The 25,923-nt window shown below is 45.2% G+C and overlaps 1 non-coding gene across 1 annotated transcript; it reads left to right on the top strand.

Moving 5' to 3' along the window:
• Nucleotides 1-13,229: 13,229 nt before the first annotated feature.
• Nucleotides 13,230-13,302, top strand: trnav-uac (transfer RNA valine (anticodon UAC)). The gene has a single exon. It is a non-coding gene; the product is annotated as a tRNA-Val (tRNA).
• Nucleotides 13,303-25,923: the final 12,621 nt, after the last annotated feature.

Below are 25,923 nucleotides of genomic sequence, written 5' to 3'. Positions count from 1 at the left end.
AACTATTTAAGATGATTGAATTAGCAGTCAGGTTTCATCATTTTGTTTAATGCTGCTACAAACCAGATGTTAGCTTTTTGTCAAATCTCTATAATACAGTTAGACACAAACAGTCAAACTTATTTGCTGACTTTATGTAAAAGGAGATGTTTTTTGAACGTTTCACTGTTTTCAGCATCAGAGGGTTTCAGACAGATTGGCCTCATGCTGAGCTTGTAGTCATTTCCAGGTGAAATTGGTTGATTTCGTAGGAAATATCACCATTTTTTGATCTATTGCAGTAGAAGCTGCCCACTCAAGGTGAAATCCGGCTGCTCGAGGCCCCTGAACCAAAACCTAAAATGTGTTTGACGGCGCTGAGTCGGGGCGGCTGAGGGGCTCGAAATGCCACACAGCAGGTATGGAGACGGGGAAACACAGGAAGTAAAGAAACACGCTCACAGGGACAACGTCCAGGAAATATCATCTACACAGACAAGACAGTTCAGTTTGGTCTTTGTCAATAAAGGGACGATTCAATTATTTTTCGAGGTCTGAAATAATGACATTTTAAAATTAAAACATGCTTAAAACTCTTTAGCTGCAATCCAGATGTTCTGATGTAAACTCATGCAACTCTGATTAGATCTGATCAGATCAAACAAGATGTGATGCAGATCTATAATGGCCGCCATTACTTTAACAACAGCTGATACACCACTGCGTTATTTAGACATTGTTCTTGGTTGGACCAGTTGGTCTGTATAACCTAGTTAAACTTCTTTAGCAGCCATTAGCCTCTTAACCTTCGCCAAAAGCTGAAATCCCCAAATTCCTGCTGTATGACCCGCTGGCCGAGGGGCTGAGCAGCTCTCCAGCACCTGGCCGAGGCGAGGCGAGCCGCTCGTCACCGCCGATCAGGCTGCGGTTCGATATGACTGACCCGGGCAGGAAATCTTTAAGTGCCCATGCATGTGCAGAGGAGGAGGAGGAGGAGGAAGAGGATGAGAAGGAGGAGGAGGAGGAGGAGGAAGAGGAGGAGAAGGAGGAGGAGGAGGAGGAGGAGGCGGCACATCAAAGCGTCGGGGATGCAGATTGCTCATGCATGCTAACGCGGCAGCCAAGGTCAGGAGGAGCCGCTAAGTGACGGCTCGCCATCCAGCCGCGCAGAACGAAGGTGGACATTGATTTAACGCCACTGCTAAGCAGTTTACTCTCCCTCTGATGCTGCAGTCGCACGACTTCTCAAACTGTTTTTGCTGCGATGGAAGCTGAGAAATATTTTATAAGGAAACATGTCTGAAATGATAAACTCTCCCGGCAGGCGAAAGCTGCTTTTTAAGTTTGTACAACGTTCCTGGAGCGAGGAGAGGGATGGAGGCCGAAGAGGCCGGAGTGGAGAGATGAGGATGATGAAACTGTTGGTGTGTTTTTGGAATCACACACCTTTTTATTAGCAGCAGATTGTATGGTTCCTGGAAGTCGGGGCTTTATGGATTGGCCTTGTTTTCACGGTACATCCTTCAGAGGCTTCAGGCGGGAATTTTAAGGCCAAGTCAACACTTTAAACCCGTTGGTATGTTCCTCTGACCACTGCCCAGCAACGTCTCCAGCCTGGGGATAAAAAGAAAAAGTAGGTGGCACAAGTACAAGGAATGGGCTGCTGCCGGCGTTCAGCTGAACGCTTCTTGTTTCCTTTCTCTGGAGAAGAAATTCACCGACAACATATCGTCACACAACCACAGATTTACTGACGTGTCCATTTTGAAGATCCTCTGATTGTTTGGGAAAGTCATGACTTCGGTGTCTCATGTCCAGATATCCAGCATCTTGATCCTTTCACGTGGGAGCACAAGTTCATAAGTTTGTCTTTGTGTTTGGGTTTACTGTTTCCAACTTTTTGGAAATGGCTCCCAATGTGGAACTTTTTGAAAGGGCTCCATAAAAACAATCCAGCTCAGTCCAGATGAAAGTCAGTGTTCTTGCTATTGTTGTTGATAATAGTTTAGAGCGTATTGTTCTCTGTGTGGGTGTGTGTGTGGTTTCAAAACAAGAACAACAACGCCAACTCATGGCCTGGCATGGTAACTACATCATTACCACGAAAACATGGAACTTTTCTCAAACCAAAATGCCAACATGACGAGTTTCCACTTGAAACAATGTGTGAACGTAACCTCGCTGGCAAGCTGAATTCTTGCGGTATTTGTTCACACTCACCATGAGAATCCATCTTGTACCGCTCACGCTTATGCACTCGGGCTCGGTTTGTTTTCCTTCGGACCAATCACGCGTCGTTTAGGGCGGGACATGAAGCTTTGACGAAAGCAGGAAGTGACGGACTGCTAATAATATTAGCATGACTAGCGAGAAAACAGTGGATGTAAACGATCCTGAACGAGACGTGATTGGACCGCAGGACAAAAATTCGCGCCCGAGCGCATGAGCGCGAGCGGTGCAAGATGGATTCTGGTGTTGTGTGTGAACAAATACCGCGAGAATTCAGCTTGCTGGCAAGGTTAAGCTGACAGCCGATTTCTGCTAATCGGTCCGCCACGCGTTTGTCGTTGGTCAAGTGGGGTTTTTCAAAAATTAGCAGTGTTTGTCAGTACGCCCTTAATGAGCAGATTTTCGCTACATAAACGGCAAAAATCACTCGACATCTTGTCACGAATCTCACTTTCGAATCGCACAGTGTCCTTCCATCCAATGAACGCAAAGAGTTCTACACCAAGTCCCTCCATTCCCGAACGGATTTGCCGAGAGAAATCCCAGACTGACATGTGAAGCAATTCGTTGCTGCACATGTTAATATGGCGTTTGCCAGGTTAGTGTGAACGGCGTTTAAGAAAATTTCCAACAATCTCACTGTAGCTTGTCGACAACTTCAAAGGTTTTTGTTAGGAAATCAGGGAAATGTGGCATTTAGATGAAGTTGTCTGTCTGTTCTGTCCTTTCTGTGGTTATGTAGCTTCATGGTGATACAGGAGAGTTAAATTTCACTTCTCTCTGCAGTTAAAAAAAAATAATGAAACAGTAGAGGGGGGTGGTCGACCACAGGGGGTTATTATATATTCCTCCTTTCTCCTGGAAGTGGATCAGACCCTACACACACACAAACACACCCACCTTCTTTCTAACAAGTGTGTGTTTTCAGTTATCGCTGCCTATCTGGTGACCTTCCGACATCAAGAAGTCATTTTGTCGCAGAGAGCTGCTGCTCGTTGGAGTTTTGTCTCTCTTTTGGGCCGTTCTCCGTTGACTCCACAGATGTTTGTGTCTGAAAACCCCAGCAGTCTGTGAAAAACAGCCAGTCTGGCACCATTAACCACAACACACTCAAATACTTCTGCATTCTCATGCTCGGTTTGAAGTTGAGCAACTCTTTCTGACCGTTTACTGTGTGTGTGCGTGTTTGTGTGTGTGTGTGTGTGTGTGTACTGATCGATGTTTACAGGAGCGGAATAGCCAGCCCAGTTGGACGCCATATCAGCTCTAATACAGCAGCCTGTGATCCAGATGTCCACTGATGACGAATGTCATCTGCTAAGTGACCTTGATGAGAAACATTTGACTGCACGCGGCCGTAACGTCGACGCCTATCGACAATCGGATTTAGCAAAAGAAAAGACGTTTAAAGAAGCCGTGGCGCCTTCGGTGACATCTTCCGGGTGGACGAAAGTCACTTTTCACTCTGATTCAGATCATTGAGTTAGAAAAACTTTGGAGCTGCAGTTTTTACCAATAATATCGCAGTGTGGATTCAAATCTTTTCTTGAATCTCCATTTATTCAACAAAACATTCTCAAGCTCCCCAACAGCTTCAAAACTATGAGTCCATAATTACCAACCTCTGGACGAATGAATAGGAGATAATTAGCATTTTAAAAGACGTGTCTGTGTCAGCATTCGTACAAAATGAGCTCAACTTAAAGACATGACATTGATTTAGTCTTTCGTTTCACAGAGACGTACAGATGTGAAGGGTTTGATTAGCATATTGCCTCATATTGACAATCTGATATACATAATCCATAGAAAGATATTCAAAAAGGAACAGGAGGAAGTTCAAACTTTTCCATGTTAACAAATTATGAGCTTTCTCTGTAATTTAAAAATGTATATCCACAGCAACGTGTTTTTTACCTTTGTGTTTCTTCAAAGACAGAAGAAAAACGGATCAATTTGTGTAACAAGTGTTAACAAGTAATGTAGTTATTAATGGTAATATAATAGAGATGTTGTTCTTATTGCACAGGGGCAAAAAAAAAAAAAAAATAGAACAGTATTAGACATTAAAATTCCATAATCCCTGCAAACAGTGACGGTGAAGGCCCTGCTCCAGCCGTGCACTCTCTGTGAATCATTCATGTGTGTGTGTGTGTGTGTGTGTGTGTGTGTGTTGATGCCACCACGCTCCAGCACTCTGCGGTTCCGAGAAGATGAGGTGCCTTAAATAACTTTTAATACTTGTGATTCTTATGTAAAGATTCCTGTCTCGTCTGAGCGGAACAGACAGGTTATTCCCCACGCGGGGCAAAGCGAGACTGGCGAACAAAGACCGGGATCTGGCGGCGGCTGCCTCCATCCAGATGGCAGGATAGAAGAAAAACTGCAAATCTTCCCATTCAGGTCACTTCACAGTATCACCTCCCTTTCAGTAATTAAACTTTACAAGAACTATTGGTTGATTTACATATTTCTTTGCCCCGGGTTTCACCTCTGTGCTGGTTAAAGCGTCGGCGAGGCGGACCTGCAGACAGTCCTCGGGGCGACTCCAGGCTCTCTAACATCACAAAATCCTCTGCACCTTTTTTTTTGTCCTTAGTAAAAACATTAAATTGTAATCTACGAATATCCTTTATGGTGAATTTTAAGTTCAGAGGCAGAAGTCGACCCTCCTCACAGGTGTCAGAACCTTTTTCTATTAGTTTTAGGCAAATACTTTAACAAGAGTTCATCCTTGAAATGGTTCCTGCAGCCAGGGCGAAACTTTCCGGTGCATTCTGGTTTTCTCTCTCTCTGCGACTGACTGAAGCTCACAGGAATCCTTTTCACTCTGGCAGATTTCAATTCTCTCCAAATGTTATTCATGGCTCACGCTTGGTCAGTTGAAACTTTCCCGTCTTCAATTCCAACGTTTCTTTTGTGCTTCCTGATGTATTCTAGAGGACTTCCTCTTGTAGTGGGGTTTTTGTTTCACCTGAAGGAACTCGGGAAACGTGAAGCCTTTCTGAATCAAGAGTCCGAATCTCATCAGGAACTGAAGAAAGGAATCTTGAACCTTGACGCTTCTCCTCGGTTTTGCCTCCAGTCTTATTTGTCTGGGAGTGTTTGGTTTGTTGGTTTGTGCAGACTGAAAGCAGCTGGTCACACGTCCAGTGTTCTGTCGCTCGCCTTCGGTCCAAACAGTGACTTTCTCCCAAGCTCCACATCCAGGAAGCGTCCAAACAGCCGTGAACTCCGAGATACCATCGTGGACGGTTCACAGGATATTTAAGGTCTTTCTCTGATAACCTTGCTGACTTTAAAATTGGACTTTTTTTTTATTTTCTCTTTGCTGTCAGACAGCTCTTTCTGCTTCCACCACTGTGACAGAATGCGTCTTTTCCTACAGTTAAACCATTATTTATTCATTCATTTGTTCACCGGAACATTAAGCAGCTGTTTTCTGGCATTTTTTTTTTCCACTTTTTATAGGAAAATTATACAGAATACAATCAAACATGAAGTAATGTTTTATTAAATGAAATACAACAAAGCATGGAGGACCATGAGAAGTATTGGTCACAAATCAAAATTAAATAAAAAAAAAAGTGTGAGGTTATTTTAGAACGTTTGTTTCCTGTAGCGGACGTTAAATGGTTAAACGTGTGCGTGTGTACTGCTGATTAGTGTGAACAGTGATCTTTTAAATACACTGTTCTGTGGCCGATCTGACGTTACCTGTAGTGACGGGAAGGTAATGAATAATGGATTGATAAGCATTTTGGCGTTTTGCTTGAGCGATCTGAATCAACCAAAATTGATTTTTCAGCAGTGGTCCCCTATCTAATCATGCTTGGTATGTGTTTCTGATAAATAGAGTTGTGTGTTTGTGTGTGTGTGTGTGTGTGTTGGAGACGCTAGGTTAACAATTTGCATTTTGAATGTTTTCCTCTCCGACGGGTTTTATTATTAAGCGTAAATGAAGAGATTGTGTTTAAGGCTGGGGGATTGAAGGGAACCTGTATTTGCCATGACCAGACTCAATTGATGCTTTCATTACTGTTCTGATATCCATGATAATAAATACAGTTCATCCAACATACTAATAGCCTCTCTCCCGCGCAGCCTGGGCTTGTATTTCCTGCGATCAGCGGGGGATAATAACCGACTTTTGTGGCTTTAATGTAATAGATTTCAGAGGTTTTTGTTGGAGGGTTTTGGGGTTTCAGACGCTGCTCCGGCTGAAAGCCGGCGTCGTTGTGTGCAGCGGGTCGAGACGGCGGCTTCACAAAGCAGCGGTTTGTTTTGTGTTTGTCCCGACCGAACTGTCCCCAGATGAATATTGCTCTCCCCTCCACTTCCTCCACCTCGCCCGACAGAAGCGCTCACGCCTGAGCGCGGCGCTCCCGGAGTGGAGTGCGAGTTACGCCACCCATCTTTGTTGGGAGGGAACCGAAAAAGGGTTTATTTCATATCACGCTCCATAAACCGGCACTAAACCTGAGAGGGCGAGCAATCAGGAGGCGAACACATTGTGGGCCGCGGGGATTCTTCCAACATGGCCGCCCCTCCAGCTCCCCCGGATTCACGCCAAGCGTTAAATCAAAGATGGGGGAGCCGGCTATATGCGGCGCTCCAGATTAGTGCTGCAGAAATGACTCCATGCTAATTGGAAAAAGAAACCCGACGACACCTTATGAGCACAAAACCTATTATGCGGCATCATGGAGGGAGAGGTGGAGAACGCGGTGAATACCAAATGGCGGCAGACTTTTGGAGGCGAGTCTTGCGAAACTTGTGACGGACGGATCGGAGATGAAAGTATTCAGAGCGAGAATCACAAAGTAGCCTGATTTGAAGACGCGGGGAACCCGGGACATTACGGCGCCCGGCGGGAGAGTTTAAGCCGAGCCATTAGGTGGGATGAAAGGGTGGCCTGACTAACGCCGCCCGCGCCGCCGTTACAACGCCCGGCACAAAGGCGCAGCGGATTTCTGCATTTCACGATGGCGTCCTCAAAGGCTATTGTGTGTGAAAAGGAGTGGACATAATGCAGTGTGGGGGGGGGGGGGGGGGGGGGGGGGGGGAGCTGAGAGAATCTTCCGGGGAAATTGAACGCCGCGCTGACAGTGTAATGGGCGGAGGCTCGGCCCAAAGGTTGGGGTCGTACAGTTAATCCAAGCTGACGGGGGAGCGGATAAAAATGGGTTTCTCCTCCGCAGCCGACTGGAGGGCCAACCCTGTCCAATCTCTGTGATGGAGAGGGCTGCACCCCCCCACCCCCACCCCCCCTCCCTAATCACCCCCACCCCCCGATACATGGAGGAGCAGGGGCAAGAAGAAGGTGCTTTATTGAAGGTGAAAAGTTGCAATGTTTTCTGAGTGGACAGCCTCAAGGGCAGCTGGCAAGAGATTAGAGGATGTTATTAGAAAGCAATGGGCTGTACCCTCCTCATAATCCTCCCACACTGCTACCTGTGTGTGTGTGTGTGTGTGTGTGTGTGTGTGTGTGTGTGTGTTCCCCAGTGCTGAGGTAAATGTTTTGTTTTCTCTTTTGCCACAGCGGTGCACCAAACATCCCCGGTCGTCCAGCTGTTGACGGCGGTCTCATCAGTCCGGGTGGGAAACTTCAGAGGTGGTTTGTGTGTCTGTGAGTGACAATCTTCCCGCAGTTTCCTTTTTTTCCACAATCACACCACAGCAGATCACCTGTTTCTCTGGAAGTACAGTAATCCGGATCCGTTTCCCGGTTCACCGGTTATTTAATCTGTTGATCAGGGAGCGTTGGTTAGTTGGGGTAACACGGCAAACGGAGAAAGAGTAACTGGGGAAATCCCCTCCTGTTTGAATCAAATTGAACCATGGACATAATCTTGAGAACCTCCTGAACAAATGAGGATGGCTTGATTTGCTTGATTAGTTAGTTACAAAGCAGTTTTCCTCCCTCCAGTTAGCAGCGGGGCTCAGGCTGTCGTTTCTGTCGTGTTTGATGCGCTTAAATTATTCCATCTTGGGTGCTGATTAATTACCAATAATGTGTTCTTCTAATCTTCTGTCAAACTTCAAGGACACTGTCTTGGGGAATTTTTTTATTTATTTGGTTTTTTTTTTGTCCACTTTTCTTCCATTTTGTGATCAATTAGGAACTTCAGTGTTACTTTTTAGCTTGATTCTGTATGCAAATTGACAATTCTTCCTACTCAATATGCATTTTTGTGCTCTTGGTTGTTTATTATTCTGGCCTTGGGGACCCAGAGCCAGTTCCATCCCTGTAATTTAAGTTGATTTATTCTTGCTGGTTCCTTTTCCTGTTTATTTTTGCAAATGGATGCCATTTATTTTCACCATTAAAGTGCTTTTCTTGCTGGTATTCAGCTTCGTTTTAACGCAAGTTGCAGCAGAATGTTTCCCGTTAGTGCCTGCATGGCCCTAAACAACACAGAATACATTTCATTTTTCCTTAATCTTCTTCTGCTCCTTTAAAAAAATCTTCAGCTCTCTTCACTAAAACAGCCAGGAGATGTTCAAAAATGTCAACATTATCCACAGACTAATAAAAATATCATAACAAAAAGCTACATAAAATCAATAAGTCAGTGACTTTTTGACAAGCCTCTTAAAACAGCGGCGGTTTTCAGTGGTATGCATGGTATGGACAGGAATACTAACTACTGTGAAGGCGTAGCACAGATCACAGACTCACTCCCAGAGATCAGACAGCTCTGAATCCTCCTCCTGAAATCAAACTTTATTTCTTCCAAACAAGGGTCACACACTGGAGGCAGTGGTCGAACAATCCACCAGACTGGAGCAAAGGCCAGAGAGAACGTCACCCAGAATCGAGTGGTGGAAGGACTTCAAGCAGATGCAAAGACAATCTGGAGCAATGGATGTCAATGAGTGAGTGAGTGAGTGAGTGAGTGAGAGAGTGAATGAGTGTGTAAGTCAGTCAGTCAGGTTCAATTTACAAAACTTTTCAAGTGAAATTTATCACGTTTGCGTTTGTCTTACAAAAGTTCAGCATTTTTCTGGTAATGTTTCGTCTGTTCACACAGAAATAGCAGATATCCTGAAATCCATGTCGCTCACATGTTGAGCCCAGTGGACGCTACCGGTTATTAAAATGAAACCACACACGCATGCAACAGACCATAATAAACATTAGCAATAGTTTAGTACACAGGCAGAACAGAGGACTGAGTTCTGATGCTGTCACAGGTGACTCCCTGCTATAAGGACACGGTCACATGAAGCAAAACATTGATATTTCAATGTTCTGAGGCCTTTTTTTTTCCCCCTAAATGAAGCTACAACAGAACTGAAAACGATCTGAAAACTTCTGGCAAAACCCAGCCTTTAGGTTTGCATGTAGACAGTGGGAGACAGAGTTGAACATCACAGAATTACAGACTGGCTACGGAGATTACAATGGAGGATGGGAAGGTGCTGCTAATTTTCATGTTTGTGCAAATGTTTTTCACCTGTTTCCATTTTCTCCGAAGGAACAGGAAGTCCTTTATTGATAATGTTGTTGTGTTTTTTTTCCCAGGATTGTGATTGGCTAGCATGGCTTTAAGTTTTTCAGTACGCTGCACCCTATGGGTTTGGCATGCTCGCTGCAGCTCTTAATGCGGTTTGTGTCAATGAAACTTTTTTTTTTCTGATGTGAACAATGTTGTTTTTGAAAACTTAGAAAACTTATCAATTTTGTAAATTACTGGCTATGTGTAAAGATGACCTAAAACCACCAAGTCCCAGGAGAAAGTGAACTCTGGAGGTCACGGCCATGCAGTGCATGCACAGTAGCAGCATTTATGTAAAGTTGCATTTTTGGACGTTAAAACCGATTCGGAGAATTTTCAGAAAGTTGCTTTTTACCCCGTTTAGAGGAAGATGAAGTCGAAACATTTTCAATAATTTCTATATCATGAGCCGTTTTCAACAAGTCCCATTTGGAGTTGCTCCCAGCACCGTTGTTTAGTAAACAGACGCCCAAAACACAACTAAAGTTTTCTGCTTTCACCTGAAAACGTTAGAGTGTAAATGTGGAAAGAGAGACTGGTCAGTGACGAGGTGTGGTCAGGGAGGAAACTGTGTGGGTTCAAAAATAAAAGAGGAAGTGCCATCAAAGCAGATTTGACACTGAGAGTCTTATTTATGAAAAATGGCATGCTCACACGCATATAATGCACTTTCAGTCTGTTTCCATTCCGGCTTTCTGAAGGAGAGGATCTGTTTGATGTGATAGCGTTTGCTGTGGAGCGACCGGAAGGAGACAGTGTTGTAATGTGATATCCTGGAGATGGTTGTGTTTGGACCATTCCATAAAATCAGTTTGAATCCCAATGTGGTAGATTTGCTGTTTCACAGTGAAAGGTGTGAGGAAAAGAAAAGCAGAGACTATTGTTCTCTGTGCTAATAAATCAAAGTGAGAGTCCGTCGCCGGATCGACCGTCGTGATCGGATAATAAACGTAATGACTGTTCTATGCGTGACCAATCCTCACACTCACACCGGTCATTAATTAAGGCTTTTACTGCTCGGCACTTTGGAATAATCAGCGTGGCTGCGGCTCGTGGGGGCCTTCAGCTCGGCTGTTTCTCGAGGTCACGATCACCACAAAGTGAAATATTGAAAGCTGTGGACTTTGCGTCTTCTCCGCTGAAGAGCAAGAAGGTGAGTCAGTGACACTGAAGGACTTTTCAGAGGCTTTGAAACATCCGACGGTGTCATGCAAATGAATTTCTTTTGAAAGAAAAGGCCTTAGTTATCCAGCAAGACAATGACAAACCACTTTATTTCAGCACATTTCAACAGCGTGGCTTCATGATCAAAGAGTTTGATCTTTTCATTTTGCAGTTCAGACCCCTCAGCTACCAGGAAAGAGGCCTCAAAACCATAAAAGTTCAGAATCGGGGAATAACGGTTGACCGCAGTCGATTTTCTCAGTTAAGACATTTGTGTTAACAGAGGAAGTCCTAATGCAACACAGTCAGCTGTCTCATGTTTTATGATCTGTTCCTGGCACCAAGCTCCAAACTGGCTTTCAAAGTTTAACAAAAGAAAAAAAAAAAAAGGCAATTTTTTTCAGTTATAAACGTTTCACTTTTACTGCTTCTAATTGAAGATGAAAGTTTGTACATCACTGTAATCTGTTTCACACACGTTTTCACATGTTGGTCTGGAGCCGGTTCCAGACCGGAGGGCTTTCCCACATAACTGGAAGCAGAAGTCTGAGCGTGTCCGGGCGCTGGGAGCCAGACGCGTCCTCGCCGCGCGTTTCGCAGTGAACCGGGCCGGCTTAAGCTCTGGCATCCCAAAACAGCTTGTTTTGCAGAAAACCTGGCATAATAATGAATGTTTTTGTCACCCATTTGCAGTTTCCTGCAGGTGCTGAGCCGCTCCTCGCCCACCCATGACAATAATTGTTGTTTTCTTGGCGGGGATGCTTAAAACAGTCTCTCAGAACAAGGTCATCTGGGAGAACAACCTCTCACTTTCCGCACTCATCCGCCGGAGCTCCCGCTTCATCTCTCAGCCGCCAAGGCCCTTTCATTTCCGCCTCCATTAGCGTGTACGTACGCGCTCATGATACGTCCCAGAAAAAAGCGCGTGAAGCGTTTCTTCACCTCAATCAGCCCTCCAACTCGGTGGTGTAATTTGGCTTTAAGAGAGAGGGAGAGCGGCGCTCCCTCTGTTCCTAACCTGAGCGAGCCCCTGTGGCAAGCGACGGGAGCTTAATGAACTCCCAAGAATGTGCTGTTTTCTCCGGCGCCGAGTCTATATAAAGCAAAAACAGGGCTGGCGGTGGTGCCTTTGAGGAAAGAGGGCAGCCTGTTCTCGCCTCGCACCTCCTGCGTCCCGTCAACAAAACCAACTCCCAGATCAGAAAGAGTCCTGAAAGGCGTCCTTGAAGACGTCGCGTCGGACGGATCCAGACGGAGTCCGCCGCTTTGTGTAACTGTAACTATTTAGTCCTCAATGCGCCGTCTGTTTACCGAGTGACACCACGGTGACCTGTTTTAAAAACGGTCTGATGTACAGACGGAACGGCGGCGCTCAAACGAGACGTTTCCAGACTGATTTGTCTCCATCATTATATCAGTTTATCTATCAGGAAACACTTCAGCCGGATGTTTGAGCAGATATCCAGAAGATAAAAACACAGCTGAAGGCTGCTGAATACAAGGTTAATGTTCAGAACCTGAAAAGTTTAAACTGGAGCCCATGTATGTAAGGATTGATCGTGGATTGATTTATTCAGCGTTTATGTATATAGATCCTTTAATAAGATTGTGTTCAATCAGAAGAAAGAAAAACGTCCACATAAATGAGGCTACTGAGACCCGAGCTGAGATGCTGCCATTAAAGATGCTAACTAGCGTTAGCCTCAAGGTCAAGCTGTCAGGGTGAGTCTGTGAAAACGCCCACAACAGCTGGAGGAGAAGTTCTTAAGACATTTCTTTGAATTTTGCACCAGAAGGCTTCAATACAATTGGTTTTATGTTGAGATTGTAGTTATTTTCTGTGGTAACTGTTTGATTTTGTGAAAATAGAGAGATTTTCTTCACATATTTTCAGCACCACAACACAGAAAAAGTTCAGTTTGAAGGTTATGACGGCACCATTTAACCAGTTTGACCCAGTGGGGATGACATGGGGCTGACTGTGGCCACTGATCTACAACGTGGAGGTGCAGACCTTCGTATTTATTCTCAAATACCTAATTGAAGCTGAGAAAGCTCTCTGGCCAGACACCAAATCAAATTCTATTTATAGAGCACCTTTCATGCAGCATGTGTATTCCAAAGTATTCAAAACACAGTAAAAGTATAAATAGCCCTCTCACACACACACAAACACCACCACCCCCACCTCCACCCACCCACAACCTCCCTTACCCATCATTACCCATTTCTTTTCAGTGAAAATAACATTTTTCTTCTTCTGTCTTCTGCTGCTTCTTAATTCAAACATATTTCACTGATTATTTTACATCGTTATTTCATTTTTTTGAGCAGCAAAAAAACAGAATAACAAAGGGTTCTGTGGTGTAGTGGTCATCACGTCTGCTTTACATGCAGAAGGACCTGGGTTCAATCCCCAGCAGAACCATGTTTTCCCTTAATTTCTATGTATGAAACAATGTTCCTCCATTTCTACTGACCGGCCCTCCGTCCTCTTCCTGTACATGACTTTTGGCTGCACAGTGGTTAGAACTCTAGCCTCACAGCAAGAAGGTCCTGGGTTCAAGTACCAGGGCTGAGGGCCTTTCTGGAGTTTGCATGTTCTCCCCATGTGTACGTGCGGGAACTCAGGCTTCCTCCCACGGTCCAATAAAACACGCATGTTAGGTTTATTGTTAATTGCTTGTGTTGTATGTCGTTTTGGACAAAAACATAAATAAATACATCTTTTTTCCTGTTGTGGGTGGAAAAAACTGAACACGAATGTGACTAAATTACACGATATTCTGATATGAGGTCCTGAGTCATCGTCGAGCTTGAACCCCGACTGTAACCTCTTTTAAAAAAGAAAAAAGAAATTCATGGAGGGATTTTTTTTTTCTTTCAGTTCACTTTTTATTTGTGTCCTCGGAGGGCGATTAGTGTTGCAGTGAAGCATAAAACATAAAAACATACATACATACAGCAGCGTTTAAAAATCCAGCAGGGAGGGGGGATAAAAACTCAGCAGCAGCAACTAAATAGAATCATAAATAAAATATATTAGGTTGCCTTCCGATGGGCTATCAGCTGTAAAATGGAAAATCAGTCAAGTTCTATCGAAGTTCCTGCCTACGTGATGAACTGAGCTGCTACTGCTGCTCTGGAGGAAGGAGGACTGAAGGAGTGGCTGAGAGGAGAGGTATTGTCGTCTTCCAGGTTGCCTGTGTAGAAATGACGTCCCTGACCCAGTCAGAGGAAAATCCCTCCTGAAACAAAGTGGTTGTGTCTGGGCAGGCCTGCTGGAGCGGAATAATACTGTTTACAGGAGATAAAAACCCTCCGTCCAAATTGAAGGGTGAGACTTCTTATTAGAGCAGAAACAGGGAGGAAACTCTCCCTGAAAACACTGAGACAGCAGCGCAACGCAGCCTACCTGTAGTCTGATTCACCTCGGACGGTTTACAGTCCGGGATATGAATGAGGATTTAAACAAATGGGAATAAATGTGTAATTAGTATTCAGGGTATGAGCGCATTCCAGACTGTTCACCTCGTTCCAGGGTTCATGAGTTGTGCAGCCGCTTACGTGAGTCCCCTGGACCATTAGCTATCATCGTCCATAAATTACATAAAATGCTATAAATGTTAATTTACCTGCTCTATATTTATATTTTATATACCGCTTCCTGCATAAAAATGCAACTTTACTGTGTGCTTGATTTTAAATTCTAATACGTTCAGTTTATTAGAATAGATGAGGAGTTTTCGATTGCACGGAAGTGTATGGAAATCCTGTTACGTTCAATATTAATGGTGTTTGTGCTATGGAGTTTAATTTCATTCTGTTTCTCTCTAATTACGTCTTCACATTGTGAGAGTCTGGAGTAGAGCGTTTATTCCCACTGCATTTATAACCAAGAACATAAATGCAGAATTAACTATATTTACTGAACATTTTCTCAGTTTATACTTTCCTGGAGGTTATATAGGAGCCTGTGAAGGCTGATTTCTTCTCTATTCAGTGATAGCTTAATTTGTATAACAAACAGTATAAACTGGTTTCAAAATGTGGAAATCACGAGCGCACTGTATCTATTGGCTCCTTATTTTTTCTACATGCGCAGATTAGAGGACGGCCTGGTGCAGATAATGACTCCCACCGCCGCAATAACTTAAAAAAAATCCACTTGGTGAAGATTCAGTGGATATAAGGACAATGCGTTTTCAGTGATGCAACTATTTATTACTTATGATTTATTATTTATTAACTATTTATGATTTAGATTTAGCTTCAGTTATCTGGATGTCGACTTTCAGACATCTTGTCTTTCCCGCCATTTTCAAAAAGTTGTGTTTTGAGAGGCTCGATGAAACCAAAGTCTTCTCTTGAAAACGTTAACGGGGCCACGATGGAGTCAGTCGCCATGATGGATCCTGGCTTTGATCCACGTCTCCCCTCGCTTCCCCGTGACGCCCACCGTTAGCAAAGTTCTAAAAACTCAATAAAAACACCAGTGCTGGCGATCCCCCCCCCCCCCCCCCCCCCCCCCCCCTTCATCTGCAATAAAGCACGAATTTGTCGCCATGCCGGTGATTATAAGAAGCTCCGACTGTGGAGCGGCCATCATCGCGTCGGCCGTAAACGCCTCCTTTTATCGCCGTTATAAAGAATTCATGCTCGGCGTGCTCCGTGACAGCAGCGCTGATACATGGCGGGACTAAAACCCACGACTCCCAACACGGCGGTTTGTTTTTCCTGCATGTTGGAACATATTAGATCAGATTCGGGGGTAAATCACCTCATTTTTCCGACTGTTTCTCTGAAGTGTCCCGTTTACGAAATTAGCAGGATAAATCTGCCGTCACGTGGCTGCGCAAAACACCCCAAATTAGCATTTAAATTAAATAAAACGAGGATAAATTATTCATTGGATGGAAGGAAGTTGCGCTGCTGTCGAATGGACCGACGCCTTCTGTTGAGGCGGCACAACTGTCGGCCGTTATTACGCGTCGTCACCGGAGAGCGGAGGCGGCGGAACGGAGGTCGTCTCATTCAAATGAGGGCGTCAGTTCAACACGAGGAGCTGAAAACGCTGGATTACTGGAGACATGGTCTACATATATATGTATCTTCTATTAATTATGAGTGAAATATCACCAAAGAGTTGATCAAGTAATATTCATAAGTCTGTTTTTAGAAGATTTAATAAATCTGTACAAAATATTCAAGTCATCTAATCCAGATGTTACTGCCTCAACGATATACTGAAGCAGAAAAGACTTTATTTATTATTAACTTGTTCGATCCAGACCAGTGCAAACAAATGAAAAATACGCATGCAAACAAAAAAATCAATTTAAAGTGATAATAGTTTATCTCGAGATATACCTGCACACACAAGCACACAAATATACTCATATAAAGCCTTTGGAAAACGCCCATTTACAAAATGAATAAATGTGAAAAACTAGACATGTATAAACTTAGAAATACACATTTATCTAGTTCAACGTGTCTGAAAACGGGCAGAGAGAAGTTAGTTACTGACCTTACAAGACAACAGACACACAAAATGTTCATTAAAAACCAGACTTTATTCTCTAAAGCAGTGGATCTCAGAGGGTTTGTCTTCAGGGACCAACAAGCTGAGATCCAAACCTAGAATTACATTCAACTTCCTTTCAAATAGTTTGAACTGTTGAAAGTTTAAAAATGACAACATGTCCAGCAAATGGGGCGAGGAGACAGAAACATTCACTTAAATAACTTTATTTTTCCTCATAAGTTCAGAATTTACTTCAGTTTCACTGGATTCATGCTTTTATGTGCTAAAATGAAGGTTATTGTCCCCCTCTGTCCACCGTGAAATGACATTCTAATCTCATATCCTCCATGGTCCCTTCACTCTCTCCTTCTGTAATAACGTGAAACAGTGGTTGTCAACTTATATTTCAAAGTATTAGCACCACTTAACGTCAGGGATTTGCATTTCTTGTCATTATTTTTCTCAGTAAAGGCTAAAATGAGGCCAGTGACCCCGTTCTGACCCCCGGCCGGCCAGCTGAGAGCTGCTTCAACAACTCCCTTAAGTTTTTGAGTTTGCAGCACATTATTAAACCTGAAAAACACGTTTTCTTTCACAAGTATTATGTTAAAATTATCGTGAATTTGCCTTCTAAAATACTGATAAACACAATGCATTGTTATATATGAAGATTATTACTTTATTACAGTAATTTAAAATAAGTAGTTTTGCTGCTCATATCGCAAACGCCTGCCTTTTTTTTTTTAACTCACAGCGTCATATTGTTTCATTGCACATCTGGCGACACAAAAAAAATGATTTCTTCTTCCTTAAATCGACTTTGCCGATGATCCACCTCAGTTTCGTGTGTTTGTGTTTCTGTGGACGCTGTCGATCACATCTAACGGCGCCGAGCCTTCAAACTTTTAATAACTTCCAGGCAAAGTCGTTTCTTTTATTACACTTTGTCATTTGTGCAGTTGGGAACATTTAAGCCCTTTCCAACATGAAAAAAAGTCCCGAATAACGAGTTGTTAAGTTTGAGAGCCTTGTTAAATTTTTAATCTTCTTTCATATTGCATAAAGCATTCTGCTGGATATTCACTTGTTCAACATTTGATCTGAATGAATCTGAACACATGAGAGAGGCTGGTTCGGGCTGAATTATCATTCCGACTCTGTGTAACTTTTTTTTTTTTTTTTTTCCATCTTTCTGCCCTTTTTTCAACCCTTCCTGCTTCAGCTTCTCCGTTCTCCGTGCTTTCTGAGTTTTGTGCAAAGAGATGACTGAAGTCTTCGAGCAGCTCATCATCTTTCATTAAACTGGCTCTTCAGATCCAAGGTGGATTAAAAAAAAGTCACCGCCGGAGAGATCAGCACCGTGGCTTTCGTGTAAAAGTGACCAGAAGGTAAATACGAGCCGAACGCAGGCGCTGCTGCAGGGACGACGTTTTGTTTGAAGCGGCGGGCAGCGGAGGCCAGAATGAGTGAGTCTGCAGTGAGTTTGAGCCCCGTTATCGCCGCCCTCCTCGCCGCTCCGCACAGTCCCGGCTCATATCGCTACATCAGATGTTAAATTGACCGTCTCCCGGTACAAACGGAGTGCGCCGCAGAACTGTAGTTTATCCATCAAACGGCGCGTTAGGAGCGACGGACGGTTCCTCTCTCTCATCTCAAGATTCCCTCCATCCAGACAGAACTGAGAGAAACTAAATGTGCACTTTGATTAGAGAGGCAAAGACGCCATGTGTACGTACTGTTTGTTCTCTTTTTTTTTTTCGCTCATGCTTTTAGCAGTAAATAGCATTAAAAATGAATCAATCAAGCCAGTATTCAGACGCCCGCCGAGGGTCAGATCCTCGCTGTAATCTGGAGGTTATCGCTCCGGCTCGGGTTTCTGATATTTTCCAGCGTTTCATGATGCGTCGAGAAGCATCGGGGGGGAGAAATAATGAGACGTGCCAATCTGAAGGATCACGCGGGGCTATAGAATATCTCATTAAGTTGTGCTTACTGTGTGTGTCTGTGATGCAAAATGCATGCACTTAATTAAAAAAAAAAAAAACAGTAAGCCTATAAAGCGTGATGATACTTGAATGTGTGCAGCAGTCCTAAAACTTTTGCACGTGCTGCAGTTTTTATTTATTTATTTATTTATTTATTTAATCACTTGGTAATCATGCATTTCTCACCTCTATATAGATACATTCTCCCGGCTCCGGCTGTCATCGCCTCCTCTAAAGCCCTTGGGGGGGGGGTGTTACACCGCTTTGCCCCCCACCGCCGCGCCACCGTCTTTTTGGCGGTGTGCCACCTCCTGGCAATCAATGCTCATTTTCCTCACTCATCCACACCCCTCGCATTGATCTGCGGCGCCCTGGACATCCTGCATGCAGGCGGCGGCGGCGGCGGCGGCGTTTTCACCGCTTCCTGTCTGGAGCACAGATGGCGCTACACAGGCCCACAAGAGGGAACTGGGTGTTCCAGGACTGTAGTGGGGGAGGGGGGGGGGGGGGGGGGCTGGGCAGCGAGAGGCCGCTGGCAGCGCTGAGCGAGATGGACTACATGATAATGCTCCGTAATGACTTGTCGCTGGACGGATGGGCGGGCTGGGAGACGCGTGAGAATGGATTCACGCGGCGGGGCAGGGGGAGAGACGGATGACGGATGGGCGGGCGGAGGGCGAGCGGCGATGAGGAGGGTGGAGCGGCGCAGATCGCTGCCACCGGCGGACATCTGCACAGCACTCCCGGCCACAAGCAGCCGCCCGGAGAGAGCGAGGAGAGCCGAGCGGCGTCCGGACCTGCTCTCGCCGAGCCGCCGACTTTTAATGCATCATGATTGGAACCTGGAGGGAGGATTACCCATCAGGCCGCTGGCTCACTTAGTGTTAATTGCTATTTGGCAATCTGATTAATTGGGAAGTTGCTGCAACATCATCAAAGCGGGCAGGTCTGCCGGCGGAGCGTGGAGGAACTTTCAGCCTCCTGGCTTCACGGAGCCTCGCAGCTTCCTCTGTGGCACCTTAATGAATAATCATCCACACTTTATCTTGTCTGGCTGACGCTTGTGTTTAGCTGTAGTTCACGATACCGACGGTGCTCTGGAAATGCTCCGTTCCAACGGTGCAGCCAGTTTCGATGAATTAAACGTGTCCAGAGTGAGTTGACACCACTACAGACCAGCCTCTCGGCTCCCAGAGTTCCTTTTTCCCCCCAATAAGCCTCCATCCTGAACGACACCACCGCGAGGAGGAACACCGACGAGTCGCAAACAGTTCCAGTGACGATTCCGACAGCGAATCCCTTCTCTCCGCCGCGAGAACACAGAGACGCTGCAGTACGACGCAGGAGAACTCTGCAAATACCCGGCGCAGCGCTGATCTGACTGACTGCTGAGGATCGTCGATTCCATAAACAATGGAAAATAATGAGCTGCTTCAAACGCAGACAAAGGAATCGCTGTGTTCTGCATAACAATGTGTGCTCAAGATAAGCTTGACTACCTTCAATTGTATTTGTTTGTGTCAAATGTGTCTTTTTTTTTTTTGTTCCTGTGCTGACATGGCTGCTTGAAGTTTGATGGAAAAAAAATAGAAAAGAGACGAAAACACGGCATGTATCTTTTCAGTATTAGTATGAAGCCGGCAAGCTCTTGAGCTGCGCTACCAGACGAGGTCCCAGCAGTAACCCAACAGGCCGGGAGACAGACGGGAGGACGGCGAGACGGACGGAGGTGGAGAGAGATCCCCAGAGTTCAGTCATACTAATCCCTCTGGCCGAGAGCTGCGAGTCAATTATTCTTCATTTGTCTTTTATCTCGCCGCCGCTGTCTGGGAACGGCGCTCCTCCAAAGGCCTGTCAGCCACTTACTGATGCCGTCTGGCCAGAAGGCTCTCGCACAAGAGACGTGCGAAGGGTCCGAGGGGGTAATTGTGTCAGGAATTGGGGTTGGGCAGCTTCGTTTGCTGGAGAAACTGGGCCAAGACGAAGCTGTAGCTTAAGACTAAAATGGGGGTGAGAGGTGCTGGGCGGCGCTACGGGTTTGATAGCGCTGGAATTTATCGGAGGGAGGTTCGCTTTGTGTCTGAGCAGAGCGGAGATGTGAAATTGGACACAGCTGCTCCTGCAGGACTGCCGAGTGTCACTGAGAGCCTCGCGTGACGGACCGGCAGCGAAAATCAGAACAATATGGAGCAAGCAGCCTCAGAGGGGGGGGGGGGGGCCTTTCAGGTGTGGAAGGGGAAAATAATGTTTCGACATTTCACCCAGAGTGCAGCGGGGTGGTGCATGTGATGGTTCCCCAGTTTGATCCCGATGTTCCAGTTTGCGCTGCATGTTCTCTCTGTGCCTGTTGACTGTATTCCTGCTGTAGCTGTGTGCGATTAGCCGCTGGCGCTCTCCTGCAGCTGCAGGCAGGTCGTCCTCGTCCGGCTTGTTCCTCCGTTGCTGTTTCACATCCTCAGAAAATGAAGTCAACCTGCTGACCGGGGCGCGTTGTTTCTAATTTGGAGGACCTCTTTGTTTTTCACGGCTGACTCCACTGGCGCCGTTGCGTTCTTGGTGGGAATAAATCTCGAGGGATGCAGTGATTCGTTAACCTGAACACGAGCACCTGGCTCTCTGTTTGGATTGGGACTCGGCCCTGAAGCAATCAGCTCGTCTCCGTCAAACGTTGGAACCAAACTGCAGGATAAGATTCTACGTTGCAACGAGAGATGACGTGTATTTTAAAAATTTTGGCTGGCCCTTAACAGAACCACCCCGGAACATGAATACATTTCACGTACTGAGTGGACGAGTGACTGCAGCTACTCATGATCTGATCAGCTGTATTTGGGTGATGACTGACACTCAGAATTATGTATTCAAAATGGAAGTTTGCAACAATTGTTCAATCTCGCTAAACTTAGTAGGTTAATGTTCATTTAATTCATCATTTTTCTTGAAAACAACCAGAAAACTCATTCACAGCTATGGGGGACTAATCTGAAGCACCTGGAGAAACAGTCACCTCTCGCATCTTTCCCTTCTCGATACCAGCTAGCTATGAAGAGGAAGTGAAAAGCTCCTTTTCAAAGACATTTTCAGAAAGTTCCACCTTGGGAGCAATTTTCAAAAGCAGCATTTTCAGTGGCTCTGATATCATAAATGACCCTGAAGACTCCAAGTTTTCAGGTTTTGACTTTTCTTTCATTGAAACGGGGCATTAATTGCTCGGCCAGAGAAGGATTTCAAAAAATTCAAAGATGACTCTGAGGTCCAAGAATATGTGAGCTGCCAGTAAAAAGACATTTACCTGGAGGAACGTTCAATGCATCTGTCAGGCATGAGTGGAGATCCCTGAATGGTTTGGGGCTGCTTTGTTGGTGCTGAAGTGAGATGGAAAGAAGAACGAAGGCTGCTGTCACTCCACTTCACAGCGCCGCTGCACACCCTCCGAACGGCGCATCGATTGAAGCCGATTTCCTCCTAAAGCAGGACAGTGACCCGCACCTCCATGACAAGTCTTTAGAGCAGAGGCAGTCAGATGGCGTCGGCTTCGCGGTGGAGCTGCTGGTGCATTCAGCGGTTCACAACCTTATTGAGCTGCTTCAGGGAGCAGCCTGATTGTGTGGCTCGTAAAGAAACGTCCATCAAACCGGGGGAAGCTATACGTCAAGAGAGAGGAGGCAACATGCTTGACCTGAGCTCCACAAAGCAACAAATACCCTACATTTCAGTGTGGGAATCACACAACACTTCCAAATGTCCTCCTCTGCCGGCGGTGCAGCCATACCCATGAATCTATCCGGTTACAGATGGAGATCTGTCGAGCGCCGCTTCGTATCTGGATTCCCTGCATCGGTGATTTGGTTGCTGACACGACACTGAAGCGGGTCGCGGCGGGTGACGGGCCCGGCGGCCGCGGCCTCGGGCGGATAATGAGCCTTTAAATGATGCGCAGTGTCGCCGGGTTTCAAACCCGCCCGAGTTAGCCTTCGAAACGCCGCCACGCACGCGAGGATGAAAGATTTAACAAACCGGCGTGTCAATAACAAGTCCGCTGATTTCCTCCGGGTCAACGTGTCAGATCTATACTCTGTGTGTCGCATATTCTGTCAGGGGCCCGTCCTGCTTTCATTTATCCTAAAACCCATACGACGACAACGGAGAGGAGGAGTCTGGTTAAAAGGGGAAAACGCTGACGGACAGTCATCTGGGTGAAGGAGGGAGGCAGCACGAGTGGAGGGGGAGGAGAGAGAGAGAGAGAGAGAGAGAGAGAGGCGTGATGCTACGAAATTCCGCTTTGATGCTTCAGTACAACCCGAGATGAGAAGTCCGCCCTTTCATCTCCACTTTTTCAGAGAAACATAGATGGAAAGTCTCCATCTTTGAAATCATCGCAAATAGTCTCTCTTTGACAAGTAAATGCACATTTGTGTCAACTTCCTGTGCATTTCGCACGTAATGCATGCGAGGGGCGTCAGTCGGAACAGTGGAGACTCGAAAATCTGCATCAAATCAGGCAACGATGAAAATGGTTTCCACCTATATCTTTCAATTATTCCAGCTGAGGACGAGGTAACAATCACCCAGTGCTGTTCGACACATAAACATCTTTATTTCTTCCCATATATCTGAAAAATGTACACAGTACGGCATAAATGATCTATATCTAGACGTTAAACTTAATTTGTCTGCAGACTAAATGACTTGGTAGGTTACCATAGCGAACAGGCCCGGCAAACCGTGAAACACTGGCAGCTTTAATTAAAGAAAAGATTAGAAATGAAATAATGCCAGTGATTTAATCCACACATTAAAGCCCACGAAGTTAAAACGCGAGGTTTCAGATCCGTTCCGTCTGTGCCGTCGTCATGAATAAAACCTAAAGAGGAATTAAATTTGCACACAATGAAAGCAGCATAAGAGTCTTTCTAGAATCCAGGCCTTTCATTCCCGGGACTGCTGCTGCTGAGTGTCGGTGAGAATGGGCTCGTCTGCCAGCTCTTCACTTTAATGTGATGTTTTGGCAAGTCAGACATATAGAATGAGCTCTGAGAGACGATCTGGAGGCTCAGGTGGAGCGAGGCTGGCTGGAGGGCCGGCGGAGGAATCACCGTGGAGGCCTTTAGGCCCTGCGAGGAGGAAGAATAAAAACTACTCTTCAGTGAAAATGATGTTGTTTTCCGTTAATGGGGTTGATCTCAAACACTGCTGGACTATAGAGGAACCCTGTTTACATGACATTTCAAGTGAAAATCCCCGAATCAGCTGGTGGCTTTGAGAGCCGTCAATACACATCTGTTTGAGCTGCACTGGAAACAGCTGGAAGGTTTCTATCATGGCTTCGCTCTCCCAGCGCTGTGCTAAAATCGCGGACAGGCCTCTGATTGATTCGACGTTCGTTCTACAGCAGAGAAAACCAAATGACCGAAAACCCCCCACAGCCAATGTTCTCAGAAACCACTTAGAGATTAAAGAAGAAATCCTGGATGTGACGCTCTGATGCTCCCAGAGACCTGATTTCAACATGGTGGAGTCTGTCTGGGATTACAGACAGAGACAGAAGGATCAGCTCCAGGCTGCGTCTAAACGCCTGAGCCAGACGACGCAGGCAGCCTTCCTGAAGTGTGTTAAGAAGAATTGTTGCTCTTTCTTCAATCATAAAAGGCGACCAAACCTGATATTCTGTGATAATAGATATTTGAAGTGATTGCCAAAATGATGTAATGGCCCATTATTACAATTTATCACATTTTCAGGTGAATCAATGCGACACTCGGATATGTCACCGTCGAAACACGACATGAACGTAACAGAAATTATTACCTACCCTGCTGAAGTACCTCCTCACCAAGGCCTGTCAGCGGATGAATATCCGGCTTTGTATTTGTCACGGGAGATTTATTCAAAACAGTAAAATAAATAAAATAATAATCTTTTTTCCTTGTTGCCATGCCGACGCTGTTAAAACACGTCTGTTCCCGAAGACCCGCTGCGCACCCTGGCAGGACGGCTGTAAATAGGCGACCTGCGAGGTTTTCTGAAAGGCCTGAGCGGCGCAGCGGCCTACCTGGGAGATGTCATCTTGACCCGTGTCGCTCTAAATTGGGCTCCTCTCTGCTCGCCTTCTTAAAAGCACAAACGGGGATCCAGATGGGAAACAGTTACGGAAATGTCATGTAACCGGCTCAGATTTAGAATAAATGTCTGGGAGACATCCTGGAGGGCGGGCACAAAACACACACACACACACACACACACACACACACACACACACACACACACGCACACACACACACTCACTACAGAGACTCGACACATGTTCTCCAATCACATTAAGAATAATCCACATGTGTGATTTCCTCGAAAACATGACAAGCTGTTATTTATTCAATAAGAAAAACCCAGAATGCCGTTTCTAAGGCTCTGATTATACATGTCGGCGACTCCGAATCTAAATGTTAAACAGGCTCCTTCCTCCAGTGTCTTGAATAAAAAGAGAGAGAAGTCCGGGCGAGAACCTGCAATCAGAGGGTTACCGAGTCTCTGCTACATGAAATACTGAGCAGGAGCGCAGAATGCCTTCCTGTGTTTGTTTATCTTCCGCTGTTTGACTGATGTTCTGAGCTGTTGTGAGGAGAAGACTGGTTTAAAATGACTCAGCAGTCAGAATGAAAATTAGACCTTATCTCCACGGAGAACGCTCCGTCTTTCAGAGGGACGTTCTCACCTCTTATTATTCACCTCGTGCCCCTCGTGTTCGACAACCAACCCTGGCTTGTAAAATGTGTTATCTTTTACTGTTTGTTTGGCATTATCTCAGTGCTTTTTTTTTTTTTCTGTTTCGACTTGGAGATCAGCTGTTTGCTCAAGGGCACGTAGACAGGGTGAGATGAGGAATCGAACATGCAACACTCTGCCGACCAAGCGACAGCTCGTTGTTTCTCAGGCAACAAACATTTAATTTAGTGGCCTTTTTACAAACCCTCATATAAAGTAAAATGTGCATATTTTAATCTTATTTCTTTCTCTGTGAATTTGGTTGAACTAAAAATCCAAGACGGGATCTCTTGGGCGTCAAAATCTGCAAAAAGATCTGAAATCCTCTGAAGTGTTTGCTAAAGTCCGACAGTTCTTCAAAGAAGGTTCGGTATTTTTCACAAATTCATTCTCACAGTTGGTAAAAACTAACTAAGTGATGATTTTACAGCTGTTATTTTATTAAAGGGGCTGCATCATGCTTTTTTAGCTCGTCCAAACCCTAGAAATGGCATTAACATGGTAATAGTTTATTTTTGGCGCAAAGGAAAAGTCATTTTGTGTGAAAATAAAAGATTTTCTGGGGTTAATTCTGAAACCCGGAAGAGAAAACGCTCTGTTTCACTGAAAATCCCGCCTCCTCCCCCTGTGGACTTTGACTGACAGCTACTTCAACCAATCAGCGCTTCGTTAGCGTCTCTAAGGGTTAGCTTTAGCTCTTTAGCTCTCGCTTCTCTATACGGAAATACACGCAAAAACGTCTTTTCCTGTTAGAAACTCACCAAGCGCAGACCCT

The sequence above is a fragment of the Salarias fasciatus genome, chromosome 15 (genome assembly GCF_902148845.1).
Source record: "Salarias fasciatus chromosome 15, fSalaFa1.1, whole genome shotgun sequence".
In the NCBI taxonomy this organism is placed as follows: domain Eukaryota; kingdom Metazoa; phylum Chordata; class Actinopteri; order Blenniiformes; family Blenniidae; genus Salarias; species Salarias fasciatus.
The sequence above is the reverse complement of the archived record's forward strand: the minus strand, read 5'-3'. Positions and strand labels throughout refer to the sequence as shown.